Genomic DNA, 15,290 nt, shown 5'->3' on the forward strand with positions numbered 1-15,290 from the left:
AATAAAAGAAAATAGATATTTGTAGGAAGAGAGTAGCAAGAAAAATGTGTGAATATTTAAAAGTATTGATGGGGAAATGGCCGTGAATATACTTTTTACCCATATAAATAGAAAATTTTATTAGTACATAAAATCTTAATAATTGTGGTGATGTAATTTTCACTTCATTAGAAATTACTGATGTGTTTTCAAAAAAAGTTTGATAATTTAAATAAGTCCCTTTTGGGAGGAAATAGTTTAAAATTGTGTTTTTACTACATCATCATGTAAAGAGAAAGAATATGTGTTTCTGGAATGCTGACTTTTAAAATAAGAAACTAAAATAAGAAAGAGGAAATTTCAAAGAATTCCTTGTAAATAGCATCTCTATTTGGATACAATTTTATTATGATAATGAAAATTATATCTAACTCAAATTAAGTAAACAATACTATAGTTCATTTATGCCTGTATTATAGAAAGAAATATGTAGAAAACAAATTGTGATACAATCTTAAGTGGGGACTAGCAAAAACTGAAAAAATAGAAATACATTTTTGTTTAAGAAGCAAAACAGGGCCTCCCTGTGGCGCAGCGGTTGAATGCTGGGCTGCGAAGCTGCCCGCAGCCTCTGCAGTGCTGGTTGGGTTCCCCGCCACTGGGTGAGGGTCCCACATGGCGAGGGTCCCATATGGCTCACAGACCTCTCCTGCCACCCACTGCTCCCCTCAGCAGTGTACTTCATCAGTCTGCCTGTTCTGCTCTCTGCTCCAGCTCTGGCTCTGGTGAATTCTCTCACCCTCCCGCACTTCTGACTGTACCCCAGTGCTTGTATAAATAAAGAAATAAATCTTTAAAAAAAAAAAGAAGCAAAACACATTTTAGTATCCATAATAACATTTACAATTTTTTTTTATCATTTTCAAGGCATCATCACAGGTATCATATTGTTTTGAGACTTATAAAGTGCCTGTGAGAGCAGGTATTTATTCAATGAACATTTATTGAGCATCTGCTACATGCCAGCTACTGCTTGGAACTAATAATATAATGTTGGGCAGACAGATACAGTCCCTGACCTTTTGATGTTTATAGTTTCCTGGGGAAGGAGTGTCAATATATTTGATACTCTTTAAATAGGAGAAAGTATGAAATATTAGAGTCACTTAAAGTTTATTAGTGTGGTTAAAACACAGAATTCAAGAATAGTCTGAGGTTAGAGGGATAGGCAGTGGTTTGATGCAAACTGGTTCTGCCAGGAAATAAGTGTCCTGCTTTGTAGCACTTGCCTATTTGCACGGGATACATACTCCTACTATCAATACATCCAACTTTGAACTACCAATGGTTCAACAATCAGTTTATAAACCTATGGAAAATTTAACCATCCTTATTCTGAAACAGTATGAGTCAGTTCTAAGACACCCCTGTTCTCTTACTGGACCCAGTTATTCAAGGCTTCTGTGTCATGACAAGGAGTTTATTATCTTAAAGAACAACAGAAAATCATGGAAAGGATCATATTTTTAAAATATAACTTTGACTCTACTATGGTGAAAACATTGGAGAGAAATATGAAAGGATGTAATGAGACTTTTTCTGAGGCTGTTGTGGGGTTCAGGTGAAAGATGATGATGGTTGGGACAATGGTGGTACCAAAGAGAAAGCAAAGTAGAAACACTGAAAAACAACAGGACTTAGTGATGGACTAGCAAATAGGGAGATTATGTTGTCTAGATTATTTACATGTTTCTGGTTTGCAAAATTGGATGGGTGGATAGCAAGTAGTACCAAACAGAAAACCCTGAAGGGTAGAAACCACACTTTTGGAGAAAAGGTTTTGGACTTGAAAATTTTTAGTTGCTTTTATAATGTTGAGTGACAGCAATCAAATAAGGCAGACTCATGCCATTTGCAGCAACATGGATGAAGCTGGAAGGGATTATGCTCAGTGAATTAAGTCAGATGGAAAAAAATATCAGATGATATCACTTATAGAAGGAATGTAAGGAAACTGAACATAGAGCAAAAAAAAAAAGACAAAACTTTAGGCAACTATAGATCCAAGGCTTAAAGTAGGGGAGGGGGAGAAAAATGGGTCAAACAGAGGAGAGAAAAGCACAAGGGACCATAGGGATGGTTCATAGGTGATGTGGTGGTGGGATATTTACCAGAACCACACCTGATGGGAGAAATAAAATTTTGTAAAAATATGACAACAATGTAAGAAAATTAAAAAATTAATAAAAGGAAAAAATGTTGAGTGGGCTGTGAGATATGAAAATTTGGAGACTAGGAGAAGTTATGAACAAATGATAATCTTTGGGAGTCAACAATTCAATTAGATGACAATCAACACCATGAGCTTTTACTGTTGCCTAAGAAACTACAGAAAGAGACAGATGAGATACCTAAGAATAAGCCTTGAGGATTTACAGCACTTAAAGGTCGGGCAGAAGAGACTGAGTCAGCAAAAGTGAGATGCCAGCTGAATATAAGAAAGCTAGGTGAGTGGAGAATGCAGAAGCGAGGGAGAATACTTCAGGATGGACAAAGGAGGCAATACTGCTGAATGTTAATTCAGGGGTAACTGGTCCAAACTCATCCTGGGGGTTGGGAAGCAAGCAATTTCACTAGGATCGGGGGTGGGGGGAAATGGTAATTATAATAAAGTAAAAATCAAAACCAACAGGCAACCACAGACCAGAGATGTTCTGCAGGGGAGGAGGAGGGAGAAGGATCAAAACAGGGGTGGGAAGAGCACAAGGGACTATGGTGATGGGACATGGGTGAATTGGTGGTGGGAATTTTACCAGGACTGCACCTGAGAGGAGAAAGCTTACATTGTACAAAAATGAATGATGTAATGTATATATAATATATATATATATATATATACACATACACACACACACACAAACAACAAAATTGCAGTCTTATCCAATCAAATAGATTTTTACAAGGATACATAGACTTCACTGAGAAATAAAGATGAGCTGGTATGGATGGGGATTGGAACTGGAAAGTTCACAGATTGTATTATTTGTCACTTTATTTTAATGATATTGCATTTAATGTATTAAATATAATTATATTGTTGGTATTAATTGTAAGCTTACTAGAGGTCAGAAATTGCTCAGTACTTCACAAACATCTTTCCTTTGATTCTAACAACCCTATAAGAATGATACTACTATTAGTTTCATTTTACAGATGAGAAAATTGAGTATTAAAGAGGTTAAGTAATAAGTTCATACTAGTTGCTAGGAATCCAGGGCTCACACTTAGATTCCAAATCTCATACTTTGGAATAATATACAGGTTGGCATGAATCAAGACAGCTACTCCACCTATCCCTCTCTTTCAGGGGGTCCACAGTCATTTCTGCTTCTCTCTGTAGAAATGCTCTGTTCTCTTTTTTTCAATGATTGACTTTCTCAGTTTCAGCTTGCACATGATTCATCATAGTCTCAGCCATGGGTTTTTGTGAATTCAGTCTCTATAATCGAAATACTAAGTCCCACAAAAGAATCTGATCGAACCAGCTCCTCTACGACATAGAAGAAAGTCAGGTGTTTCCTCATGATTCAGACAGCTGTGGGCAGGGTTTGAGGTCAAAAGGACAGTACGGATTTGGAGCAGGCACTGTTACTTCAGAGGCGAGCTGTGGACAAGCTGAAACAAGATTGCCATCTCCATTAAATGCTCCAATTTGCAAACTTTTTCTACCTTCAACCTTTCTCCTGATCCTCTGTCCTAAACATATAAGCTTTTCCCTCTCAGTATTAATTGGACATTTTTTGATGGTAAATGATAGAAACCCAGCCAGAATTTACTTAAGGAAAAGGGCATTTTATTGCAAGTATTTTGAGAATCTCATAGATCTCCAGGGAAAGGAGGTTGCTGGATCTTAGAAGCAACCAGAAGAACGGATTGATAAATTGCTAGGATTCTGTTCTTTCTTTCCATAAATCTTTTGTTTTGCATCCCTCTTAATCTGGATTAGTTTCTCTATCTCTTTATAGGTGCTTTCAACACATGATGGAAAACATGTGTTGAAATTTTATAGCTTATAGTTTCAATCATTGGGATGAAATTGACTCACTCTATGTCTACTATGAAATCTAAAAATTATTTGAAGTCAGATGTGGCTGTGACTAAGTTTGTCAGTGTATTGGAAGAAGTGTTGTGTAAAATGTAGGAAATGTAGAGTATCTTTTAAGTGAAGAGGTGCTTCCTACTTCAACACATCCTCCTTCCCTCTGGGATAAATCTCATGGACCCAGTTTAGACTATCAAGATTCTGAGTAGACTGTAGAAAGAAACAGATGCTAATCCCTTATACTAGTGCCAGTTGCTTAACTCCAACCCTAGTTTATGTGAAAAAGAACTGTACCTGCAGCTAAGTCTAACTCTAAATGATACATATGCTTTTGAAACTCCCTACCCTTGGTTCTACCTACCTTCTGAGACTGCTTTTTGCTGGTCTTCTCCCTATTATTTTGATTTTCCAACTCAGTCTTCTTTTCCTTGATCCACCTCCAAATTGTTATTTTCAGGGTTCCAAGCTGAAGTTTGTGCTAATACTAAATAGGTGAAACCTCAATAATGACCATACTTTGAATGTCTAAATCATATTTTTTACTCAGAAATATAACTCCTAGTCTTTTTCTCCTAACTGCTGATCCATGTATCACTTGATCTCTGAAACTGCTTCAATATTCTCTTCTTCAATCAGTGACCCTCACCATTTAGTCTGCCTGAGAAAGAAGAATGATATTCCCTGGGCATCCTTTTCCTGCTCTGTTAGCCAGTCTTCTATTTAAATTATCTCCACCTTGGTGCCAAACTAGTTTTCCTAAAACCTACCTTTATCATGTTACTCCCCCAAATAAAAAAATACGAATCTCCATTATTTAAAGCACCAAGTCCATTTACCTGAATGTTTCATAAAAGAAACTTGAGGGGCCTGCCTCTCTCTCCAGACACATTTTCAGGATGTTCTTCAGATTCCAAAACTTCAAGAATATTGAACATTTTACAGCTCCCCAATGAGCTGTGCTACCTCTAATTCATACCCTTGTAGGTATTGTTGCTTCGAAAATGTACTTTTTCTATAAGGAATGCTTCTCCCTCCTTCATGGAACATTTCCACCTGCCCTTCAAGACACAATTCAAATATTCTTTCCCCTGGAAAACTTTCCCTGATATCATCAGGTGTAGGAAGGTTGACACTTTTCTTCAAAGTTTCTAATAACTCTATATGCAAAAGACTAAATTATATCTGTTACAATGCTAATCACATTATTTATGTCTTTATCCTTTACTTGAGTGAGAGCTTATCTTTTTATACCTGGAGTTTTGAAATTATTCATCAGTTTAAAAAAATTAAAATATAGGAAAATCAATGTTCCATTTAGAATCATAAGAATTTAGAGCCTAATTATGGTCTCACCAATAATGGATGGATTGGTGTTGCCACTCAATGCAGTGGTTCTGTGAGTGACCCTGGCTGAGTTGCCTTTTCTTTCACTCTCTAGCCATACCCTTGGCATTGGCTATTCATTCAAGGGTAGAGCTAAGTTCTGGCTGGTTCAATAGAATATGTTCTCTCCAACATTTGAAAATGAATTTAGATATGCAGAAACCAAAGTTTCTTGGAGCTGACTCATCTGATGTGAGTGTCCTAGACAGAAGGTTCATGAGCAACCAGACCTCATGATTTCCCTGGATCTGCTCCAATATCTGTCCCTTCAAAGTGCTATCTTTCCTTCGATTTTGTGAGCAGCCTTTTAAACCACTCTCTTATTTCATCTGGACTAGCAAGATTCAGTTTCCTTTGCTTGCAAATAAAAGAATTGTAACCAATGCACCAATTATAAAGGTACCTGACGGATTGCAAACACTTCTGGCAGATTATCTGTTCCGTGAGTTAATGATTACATTCCCATAAACCCACACAGTGAAGATCTTTGAGTACATAGATTTTATTTTTTTTAAAGATTCATTAATTTTTATACAAGAGCTGGGCTACAGACCAGAGGCGTGGGAGGGTGAGAGGATTCACCAGAGATGGAGTAGGGAGCAGAACAGGCAGTTGACCAAAATACACTGCTGAGGGGAGCAGCGGGCTCGACAGGAGAGGTCTGCCTCGCCATGTGGGAATCTCCCTGGCTGCCGGGAATTGAACCTGTGCTGCAGAGGCTATGGACAGCTTCACAGTGCTGCGCTCAAACTGCTGCACCACTGGGGAGGCCCAGCACCAGATTTTATAGCCCCTTAAGATTTAGATTTAGCAGAAACAAACATAGATAAATACACAATGGTTTTTTTTTTCCCACAAACCATAACAACCATATTATATATACATATATATATATATTTTTTTTTTTCCCCACCAAGAAACTGATTTTTCACTTTAAAATTAAAATACCCTTTAAGTGAGTAAAGGATTTTGGCTTAAGTTGTTTCTAGAGATTAGGTCCACTTTTCCTCAATGCCAATTAAAATGACATCATCTCACATAATGTAGCATCTGACGTTTCCATAGCAGCTTGCACTAAGCAGCTTTACTTATTAATTAGCCTGAAAGTGCACTGTAAAATTCCTTCTACCCAAAAATGAGAGGTTATGGATATAACCTTTATATAAACATAACCTTATATGACAGGAAACAAAAAGAGCAAAATTTATCCAGATGAAACAGAGAGGGGAAATGTGTTCAGCCAAAACGTTAAATTCAAGCTGAGAGTTGGCAGAACACAGGGAAAAAATATCCTTTACTTTTTTGTTATCACATACATACTCAGAAGAATACTCAATAATCAGAAGGAATTAAAGGCTTGGTTTTGTGATGCAGTTTGGCAATTGGCATCTCCAGTATTGAAGGTCTTTATGTATCATCACAAGACATGATTTAAAGGACGTATCATCCTGCTGATTCAGCTCTACCACTTCCTGTCAGAAAGAATGCTAATGTTATTAAAAAACCCTTCACGTACTCAACAGTTATTTAACACAGTAATCTCAGCTCTAAGGAAGTAGAAAATAATCCATCAAAGCAAAAGACTTACTGAGAATTCAAAGCTGCATCACAATGTCTAGGTACAAAAGCTTACACTGAGATTTCTTTACCTTCCTTCAGATCATATTCTAACTGGTGTAAAAGTTTAGTTTTATTCCTCCCAGTTGCTAAGCCGTAAATCAGATTCAATAGAAGAAAGCCAGAGAAAAGTGATTATAAAATAACCTCAATTATGCTGACAGTGAGGGTAGGGGTAAGATATACAAAAAACAAGCATAAAACTACAAAATGTGTGTTTGTCTGGGTCATTTCAAAGAAAGGCAAATGGGCTTATTCAGCATAGTAGTGCTAAAAGCAACACTGACTTTTTGGGGCCTTTCTGTATTCTGAAATGATAAAAGATACTTTTAGTATTTTCAGAATTGTAGTTATAAATTTAACTCCTAGATACAAGTATGTACTGTGCACTGCAGAAAACATGTACATATAAGTGCAGCCCCTAAAGGATGGGCTATAGCAAGGACTTTTGGGGTAGGCAGTGGTGTGAAGATGGCCTGTAAGCTGGGGTGAGAAGCTTCCTGTGGGGCAAGGCTTCCAGTACTGGCTGTCCTGTGGGGTGTCTTCACTCCTCCTGGCTCAGGGAGGCACCTCTTGTCCCTGAGGACTGGGCAGGGGTAGGACTTCAGGGGTCCGGGTTCTCTAGGAAATGTCTTCAACTCAGTCTTCCAGGACCCAGAGATACCTTCTTCCTTCTTCTATGAAGCAAGTGCTTTTAAAATCAATACATTAAATGATATTCTTACTAGCTTGAGAAAACTTCCCTCTGACTGCTCAGCCACACCCACCCACACCCTTAACAGGGGTACGAAGAAGAAATTCTCTTTTGGACCCAACATCAGATAATCATAACTAAGCCTTTCCACGTAGCTTCGGAGAAGGCCACAAGGACGCTTGCAGTCAGGACACCAGGGGCCTGGGTCTCATTGAGGGCAGAGTGGACCCTGGTTTGCTGTAGTGCTCCTTCAGAGGAGTGGTCTGTGGGGTAGGCCTTCTGCCAGATTTTCAAGGCCTTCTGGTAATCATCTGACCTGTGTAGCAAGGGCTTTCCAGTGATGGCATCTTTCAGAGGTTCCTTTGGGGGGTTGAACAACTCCTGGGAGGAACAGCCACTCATGGGGTGAATCACCCTTCTTTTGATTCCTTGGATCAGCAGAGAGCTTGGGAGGCTGAATTCAATCACAGAATCAAGTTTTCCTTACCTCTTTTTTTTTTTTTAAAGATTTATTTATTTTTATATAAGAACCGAGGCACAGACCAGACGAGCAGGAGGGTGAGAGGATTCACCAGAGACAAAGCGGGGAACAGAACAGGCAGACTGACGAAATACACTGCTGAGGGGAGCAGCGGGCAGCAGGAGAGGTCTGAGAGCCATGTGGGGCCCTCGCTGGTGGCCAGGGATCAAACCGGCCCTGCAGAGGCTGCGGGCAGCTTCGCAGCCCAGCACTCAACCGCTGCACCACCAGGGGAGGCCCTCCTTTTTTCCATGAGGTTGTCAAGTGGCTCTGCTTGCCTCACAGTGTGAGGGAAACCATCAAGAAGAAAACCATTTTTGCGTGAAGGGATCTCATATTCTTCTTAAGGAGCCCTATTCCCATTTCATCACTCCCTGGGTGGCCCAGCATTCATGGTTGCCTTCAGTGTCTTTCCCAGGTCTGAACCAGGAGTGCCCATGGCTCTAACAGGTAGCCAGTAACCAAACAGCAAACACAGATGTTTTTCACCAATTGGGTATCTGGGTACTCTTGCCAACCCCTGGAGGCCCCAGGAGCATTGCTCGTATGCCTTTAGGATACTCCTGTACAAGTTCTGGGACACACAGGTGTGGTAGGAGCCTTGGCCTTGATATTCTCTCATTGATCAATGCTCTTAGCAGGTACAGCACTTCCAGGCCTCCTCTCACACCCATGTCACTCACTCCCCAGAGAGATTTTCTGAAAAGGCAAATCGTTAAAATACAAATGACAAAAAAAACAACAGTAATAAAAACTGGCGGGTGGGGGGAAAGAAGTACAGGTAACCATTGTTTTTTGAAAATTTGCTTTATACCACTTCACCTTTAGAAAGACCTACATTTGTACCAGTTTTTGCTAACCAAAAGAAATACAAAGAATATTTGCAGATTGATCTGATTTTTGCTTTAAAAAAAAAAGCAAAAATAGTGTTCAGCATTTGTTTTGCAACAATCATTGCAGAGGCACCATGCACCCCCAACTTGCTAAAGTGGCACCTCTAAATTCCTTTGCTAGGAACTACTTTGTACAGACTGTGTGTATCATATGCTTTCTGCTTTTACTATGTGTTAGTGTTATTTTAGGTTTTATGAGTTATTTGGTATGTTACTTTTGGGTGTAGGAATGCTCAGGATTTTTTTCATATAAATTAAGGTACTTACCTATTTGTTTTATTCCTTTCAGTTTATGAAAGGTTTTACAGGAAAATTCTACTTTCAATAGCAGGGAAAACTTGTAGCTTGAGCCATCAAAAAGAGCTTATCTCCAGTGTGGCAGATTCTATTGAAGAAAAGAGTGACACATTTAACTAAATTTCTGTATGAATTTATTACAAGACCAAGTAAAAAAACATGAGGAACTGGGGAAACTGAAAGAAGAGGAGTGATGAGTCCCAGAGCACAAAATTGGAGACATGACTGCAGGTAAGTGGTGTCACTGCAGAGAGCACAATGAGGAATCTGGGAGAGGGAAGAGAAAGGAGAGCTGAAAGGAGTGACTGGAATTGCAAGACAAGCACATGAATTGCTCTAGGGATTTGGGGAAAGGAGACCTTAGGTCAGAAACAGAAGAAATTACCAAAGAGACCATACAGTGTTTTGCAGGTTGATACGGAAAGTAATGGTCCTCATTTATTAGAAGTAGTTAATCTGCAGCCACTGTCATATGAAAATAAGTGAAACTGGGCCTCCCCGGTGGCGCAGCGGTTGAGCGCTGGGATGCAAAGCTGCCTGCGGCCTCTGCGGCGCCGGTTCGATCCCTGGCTGCTCCCCGGCCACCGGAGGAGGGTCCCACATGGCACGGCAGACCTCTCCTGCTGCCCACTGCTCCCCTCAGCAGTGTACTTCGGTCCTTCTGCCTGTTCTGCTCCCCGCTCTGGGTCTGGTGAATTCTCTCACCCTCCTGCGCTCCTGACTGTACCCAGTGCTTGTATAAACAAACAAGCATACAAATAAATCTTTAAAAAATAAAAAAAAAGAAAATAAGTGAAACTGTTTTATTCATATATTGGCACATGTAATAACCAAAATCAAATGTTTGATTTCATTTGAAAAGCATGTCTGATTTATTTTGAGCAAATATTGTATATGAACTGATGGAGACACAATAGTGATTATAAAACAGTCCTTCCTTCCAGGTGCTTTTGATCTGGTGACTGGGATAGTCAACCCACAACCTAATGAAAATCTGTCCAAAGGACATACAAATACAACTCCTATTGAGCCCTTACTTTGTGTTAGGCTGTGTACTCAGCATTTAGACATATTATTTAATTTAAATACCACGGCAATCTCAAGAAGTTGATGGGATTAGGTCATTTTCACAGATGGTGAAACTGAATTTTAAAAGTTTAGTAAATTTGCTTAAGACTTAAAGGTCTGGAAATCAGAGATTATAGGTTAGAATTCCTCTGATTCTCATATTTGTTTCTTCAAAGGCTTTTCTGTTCTAACCAATTAATCTCTTAGAGTCTAAGTTTATTTGTATGTTTTATGCCTAATGAGTTTTGAAATATTTATGTATGAGGCCTCCACCTGCTGAGCTCAGCTAACAGAGGAAAGGCCATAGAGGACAGGTATTTTATTATCCTGTAGGGTGCATATGGGAAAAAAAACTCACTTTGAAAACATTTGACACTTTGATAAATATCTCCTTCCCACCCACTATCGAAGCAAAAGCAGTAGTTCCCTTTTTTTTTCTTAGATGCCAAATTTTTTATTTAAATTTTATTTTTATATTCCCCATACAATTACAGCCCCCGTATTTTGACCCCAAGCCCTCCTTTCCCTGCCCCTCACCCCCCATAGAGTGTTTCTGGTTCATAGTTGTTTGTTGATTTTGATATTTTCTTTCTTATAGTTATTCTTCTTCCTGGTCCTTATTTAAGTTTTCTAGATTCCTGCTATGAGTGAGACCATCCGGTATTTTTCTTTTTCTTTCTGGCTTATTTCGCTGAGCATGATCCCTTCCAGCGCCATCCATGTTGCTGAAAATTGCATGTGTTTATCTTTTTTGAATGCCGAGTAATATTCCATGGTGTATATGTACCACATCTTCTTGATCCAGTCATCTATTTTTGGGCATTTGGGCTGTTTCTAAAGCTTAGCTTTTGTAAATAGTGCTGCTATAAATATAGGGGTGCAGGTGCTCTTTGGAATTGATGTTTCTGTGTCCTTTGGGTAAATACCTAGGAGTGGAATTGCTGGATCATATGGAAGCTCTATGTTTAGTAGGTCCAGAAATCTCCACACAGCTCTCCATAGTGGTTGGACCAGTTTGCACTCCCACCAACAGTGCAGGAGAGTTCCTTTTTCTCTACAACCTTGCCAACATTTGTTGTTGCTAGTATTTTTAATATGTGCCATTCTCACTGGTGTAAGATGGTATCTCATTGTAGTTTTGATTTGCATTTCCCTGATTACAAGTGATAGAGAAAGCAAAGATAAACATCTGGGACTACATCAAATTAAAGAGCTTCTGCACAGCAAAAGAGACAATAACCAAAACAAAGAGAAACCCCACCAACTGGGGGAACATTTTTGCATACAACACTAATGATAAAGGACTGATCACAAAAAAACTACAAAGAGCTGATGAGACTCAACAAAAACAAAGAAAATCATCCAGTCAAAAAATGGGCAGAGGAGCTAAAAAGAAACTTCTCTGAAGAGGAAATGCAAATGGCCAACAGGCATATGAAAAAATGTTCAGCATCACTTGTAATCAGTAGTTCCATTTTAATCTCAGGGGATCTGTTCCAAGATACTCAGTGGCTACCTGAAACTGTAAATGGTACTAAACCCTATATGTTTTTTCCTACATATACATACACATGATAGTTTAATTTATAAATTAGCTTCAGTAAGAGATTCATAATGACTACTAATAAATAAAATTAAAACAATATATTGTAATAAATGCTAAATGAATGCAGTCTTTTTCTTTCAAAATACTTAGAGTACTGTAGCTTTTTTTTTTTTTTTTTGTGATGACCTAAGGTGATAAAATGCCTATGGCAAGAGGTTAAGTAAACTGAATGATCTAGGCATTGTGATGTAGGTCTAGATTGCTGTTTACTACTGGTGTATGAGGGGCCATTATTAAGTAAAATAAGGATTATTTGAACATAAGCACTGCAACAGTTTCCTGATTGATCTGATAACCAAGATGACTTCTAACTCACAGCAGATGCTGATAGTATGTGGATTTTTGGCCAATGGAATGATTCACTTCACGTGGGACTATATAGGATTTCATCACACTAATCAGAACAGCACACAATTTAAAATGTAAATTGTTTATTTCTGGAATTTTTCCATTCAGTATTTTTGAGCTGTGTTGACTGCAGATAACTGAAAATGCGGAAAGTGAACTGAGGTAAAGGGCAGATTACTATAGTAGGCTTTGAGAGAACCTGGTCTTGAAATTTTTTTTTTTTAAGTCACCTATATTTATTTAGTTAGTTAGTTAGTTAGTTATACAAGCACTGGGTACAGTCAGAAGTGCAGGAGGGTGAGAGAATTCACCAGAGCCAGAGCAGGGAGCAGAACAGGCAGAAGGACCGAAGTACACTGCTGAGGGGAGCAGCGGGCAGCAGGAGAGGTCTGCGCGCCATGTGGGACCCTCCTCTGGTGGCCGGAGAGCAGCCTGGGATCGAACTGGCGCTGCAGAGGCTGCAGGCAGCTTCGCAACCCAGCGCTCAACCGCTGCGCCACCGGGGAGGCCCTGGTCTTGAAATATTGCTTGTGACTGGGAAGTAGATTCTGGAGAAAGGACTGAAGACAGAGTTAGAAAAGCATCAAAGCAGTGACCTGTATGTTGAAAATATCTATTTTTGATTGCATTTCTTCACCTAGGTCTAAATTTCACATCTTCCTAAATTTATATTCAAGCATTAGGACTATTTAACTGGTTAATCTGAGGCCGTTATCCTTTAAAGCACATTTCTTTTCACATGAGAAGCAATTGGCAGATTGCATTTATTGCTTATGTGCCCAGGAAGAGTGATGTCACTGAGGAAACACAATGCTGTTCCACAGTGAGAATATTTTTAGCATTCCTCATCTTGAGAAAGAATTATGTAACTATAGAGATTTCATAAGACTCCATGCATTCATGTGGTCTGTTTCTGGGCCTGGTTTATTTAACTTACACCTGAAGGATCCCATTGTAGAATGGCCCACCCTCCTCCAATGGCTCCATAGTTGAATGTTTTTTGACCAGTTGCCTAAATCCTACCATTGGGAGATGCCATTACATCAGGAGATCATACTTGTATGTGATAAACGTGAAATTCCCAAAGGAATTATTTCAGAATATCTTAGGTAGTCCTCTAACATGAGCGTAACAATCTTTATTTTTTTTAAATTTTTTTTAAATAATAAATTTTATTTTTATATTCCCCATATAATTGCAACCCCCCCATTCTGACCCCAATCCCTCCCCTCCCGCCCCCCACCTCCCAAAAAGTGTCTCTGGTTCATAGTTTTTTGTTGATTTTGATTTTCACTTTCTTATAGTTATTCATTTTCCTGGTCCCTTATTTAAGTTTTCTAGATTCCTGCTATGAGTGAGACCATCCGGTATTTTTCTTTTTCTTTTTGGCTTATTTCGCTGAGCATGATCCCTTCCAGCGCCATCCATGTTGCTGCAAATTGCATATGTTTATCTTTTTTGAATGCTGAGTAATATTCCATGGTATATATGTACCACATCTTCTTGATCCAGTCATCTATTTTTGGACATTTGGGCTGTTTCCAAAGCTTAGCTATTGTAAATAGTGCTGCTATAAACATAGGGGTGCAGGTGCTCTTTGGAATTGATGTTTCTGTGTCCTTTGGGTAAATACCTAGGAGTGGAATTGCTGGATCATATGGAAGCTCTATGTTTAGTAGGTCCAGAAATCTCTACACAGCTCTCCATAGTGGTTGGACCAGTTTGCACTCCCACCAACAGTGCAGAAGAGTTCCTTTTTCTCCACACCCTTGCCAGCATTTGTTGTTGCTAGTATTTTTAATATGTGCCATTCTCACTGGTGTGAGATGGTATCTCATGGTAGTTTTGATTTGCATTTCCCTGATTACAAGTGATGTTGAACATTTTTTCATATGCCTGTTGGCCATTTGCATTTCCTCTTCAGAGAAGTTTCTTTTTAGCTCTTCTGCCCATTTTTTGACTGGATGATTTTCTTTGTTGTTGTTGAGTCTCATCAGCTCTTTGCAGATTTTTGTGATCAGTCCTTTATCATTAGTGTTGGGTGTAAAAATGTTCTCCCAGTTGGTGGGGTTTCTCTTTGTTTTTGTTATTGTCTCTTTTGCTGTGCAGAAGCTCTTTAATTTGATGTAGTCCCAGTTGTTTATCTTTGCCTTCACTATCACTGTTTTGGGTGATGTGTCTGTAAAGATGTCTTTGATGTGCAAATCACGTAGTGTTTCGCCTATATTTCCTTCTATATATTTTATGGTTTCAGGTCTTATGTCTAGTTCTTTAATCCGTTTTGAGTTGATTTTTGTGTATGGTGTGAGGTAGTGGTCAAGCTTCATTCTTTTGCATGTAGGGACCCAGTTTTCCCAGCACCATTTATTGAACAAACTTTCTTTGCTCCAATGCATAGCCTTTGCTCCTTTGTCAAAGATTAGTTGACCATAAATCTTTGGGTTTATTTCTGGATTTTCTATTCGATTCCATTGGTCTGTGTGTCTGTTCTTGTTCCAATACTATGCAGTTTTGATGATTATGGCTTTGTAGTAGAGTTTGAAGTCTGGGAGTGTGATGCCTCCATTCCCTTCTTTTTTTTTCAGGAGAGCTTTGGCTATTTGGGGTTTTTTGTGATTCCATATGAATTTCATCAATAATTGTTCTATTTCTTTGAAGAATGACATTGAAATTTTGATTGGAATAGCATTGAATCTGTATATTGCTTTTGGTAGGATGGCCATTTTAATAATGTTTATTCTTCCAATCCATGAGCAGGGGATGTCTTTCCATTTCTTTGTGTC

General features: G+C 38.9%; 1 pseudogene across 1 annotated transcript; it reads right to left on the reverse strand.

Annotated features, from left to right (window-relative positions):
• Window positions 1-7,960: 7,960 nt before the first annotated feature.
• Window positions 7,961-8,969, reverse strand: LOC311168817 (adenylate kinase 2, mitochondrial-like; annotated as a pseudogene). The gene is made up of 2 exons: window positions 8,524-8,969; window positions 7,961-8,257 (listed from the first exon to the last, which is right to left on the reverse strand). The product of its transcript is annotated as an adenylate kinase 2, mitochondrial-like (transcript).
• Between the last annotated feature and the right edge of the window lie 6,321 nt (window positions 8,970-15,290).

The sequence above is a fragment of the Talpa europaea genome, assembly GCF_964194135.1.
Source record: "Talpa europaea genome assembly, chromosome: 3".
Classification (NCBI taxonomy): domain Eukaryota; kingdom Metazoa; phylum Chordata; class Mammalia; order Eulipotyphla; family Talpidae; genus Talpa; species Talpa europaea.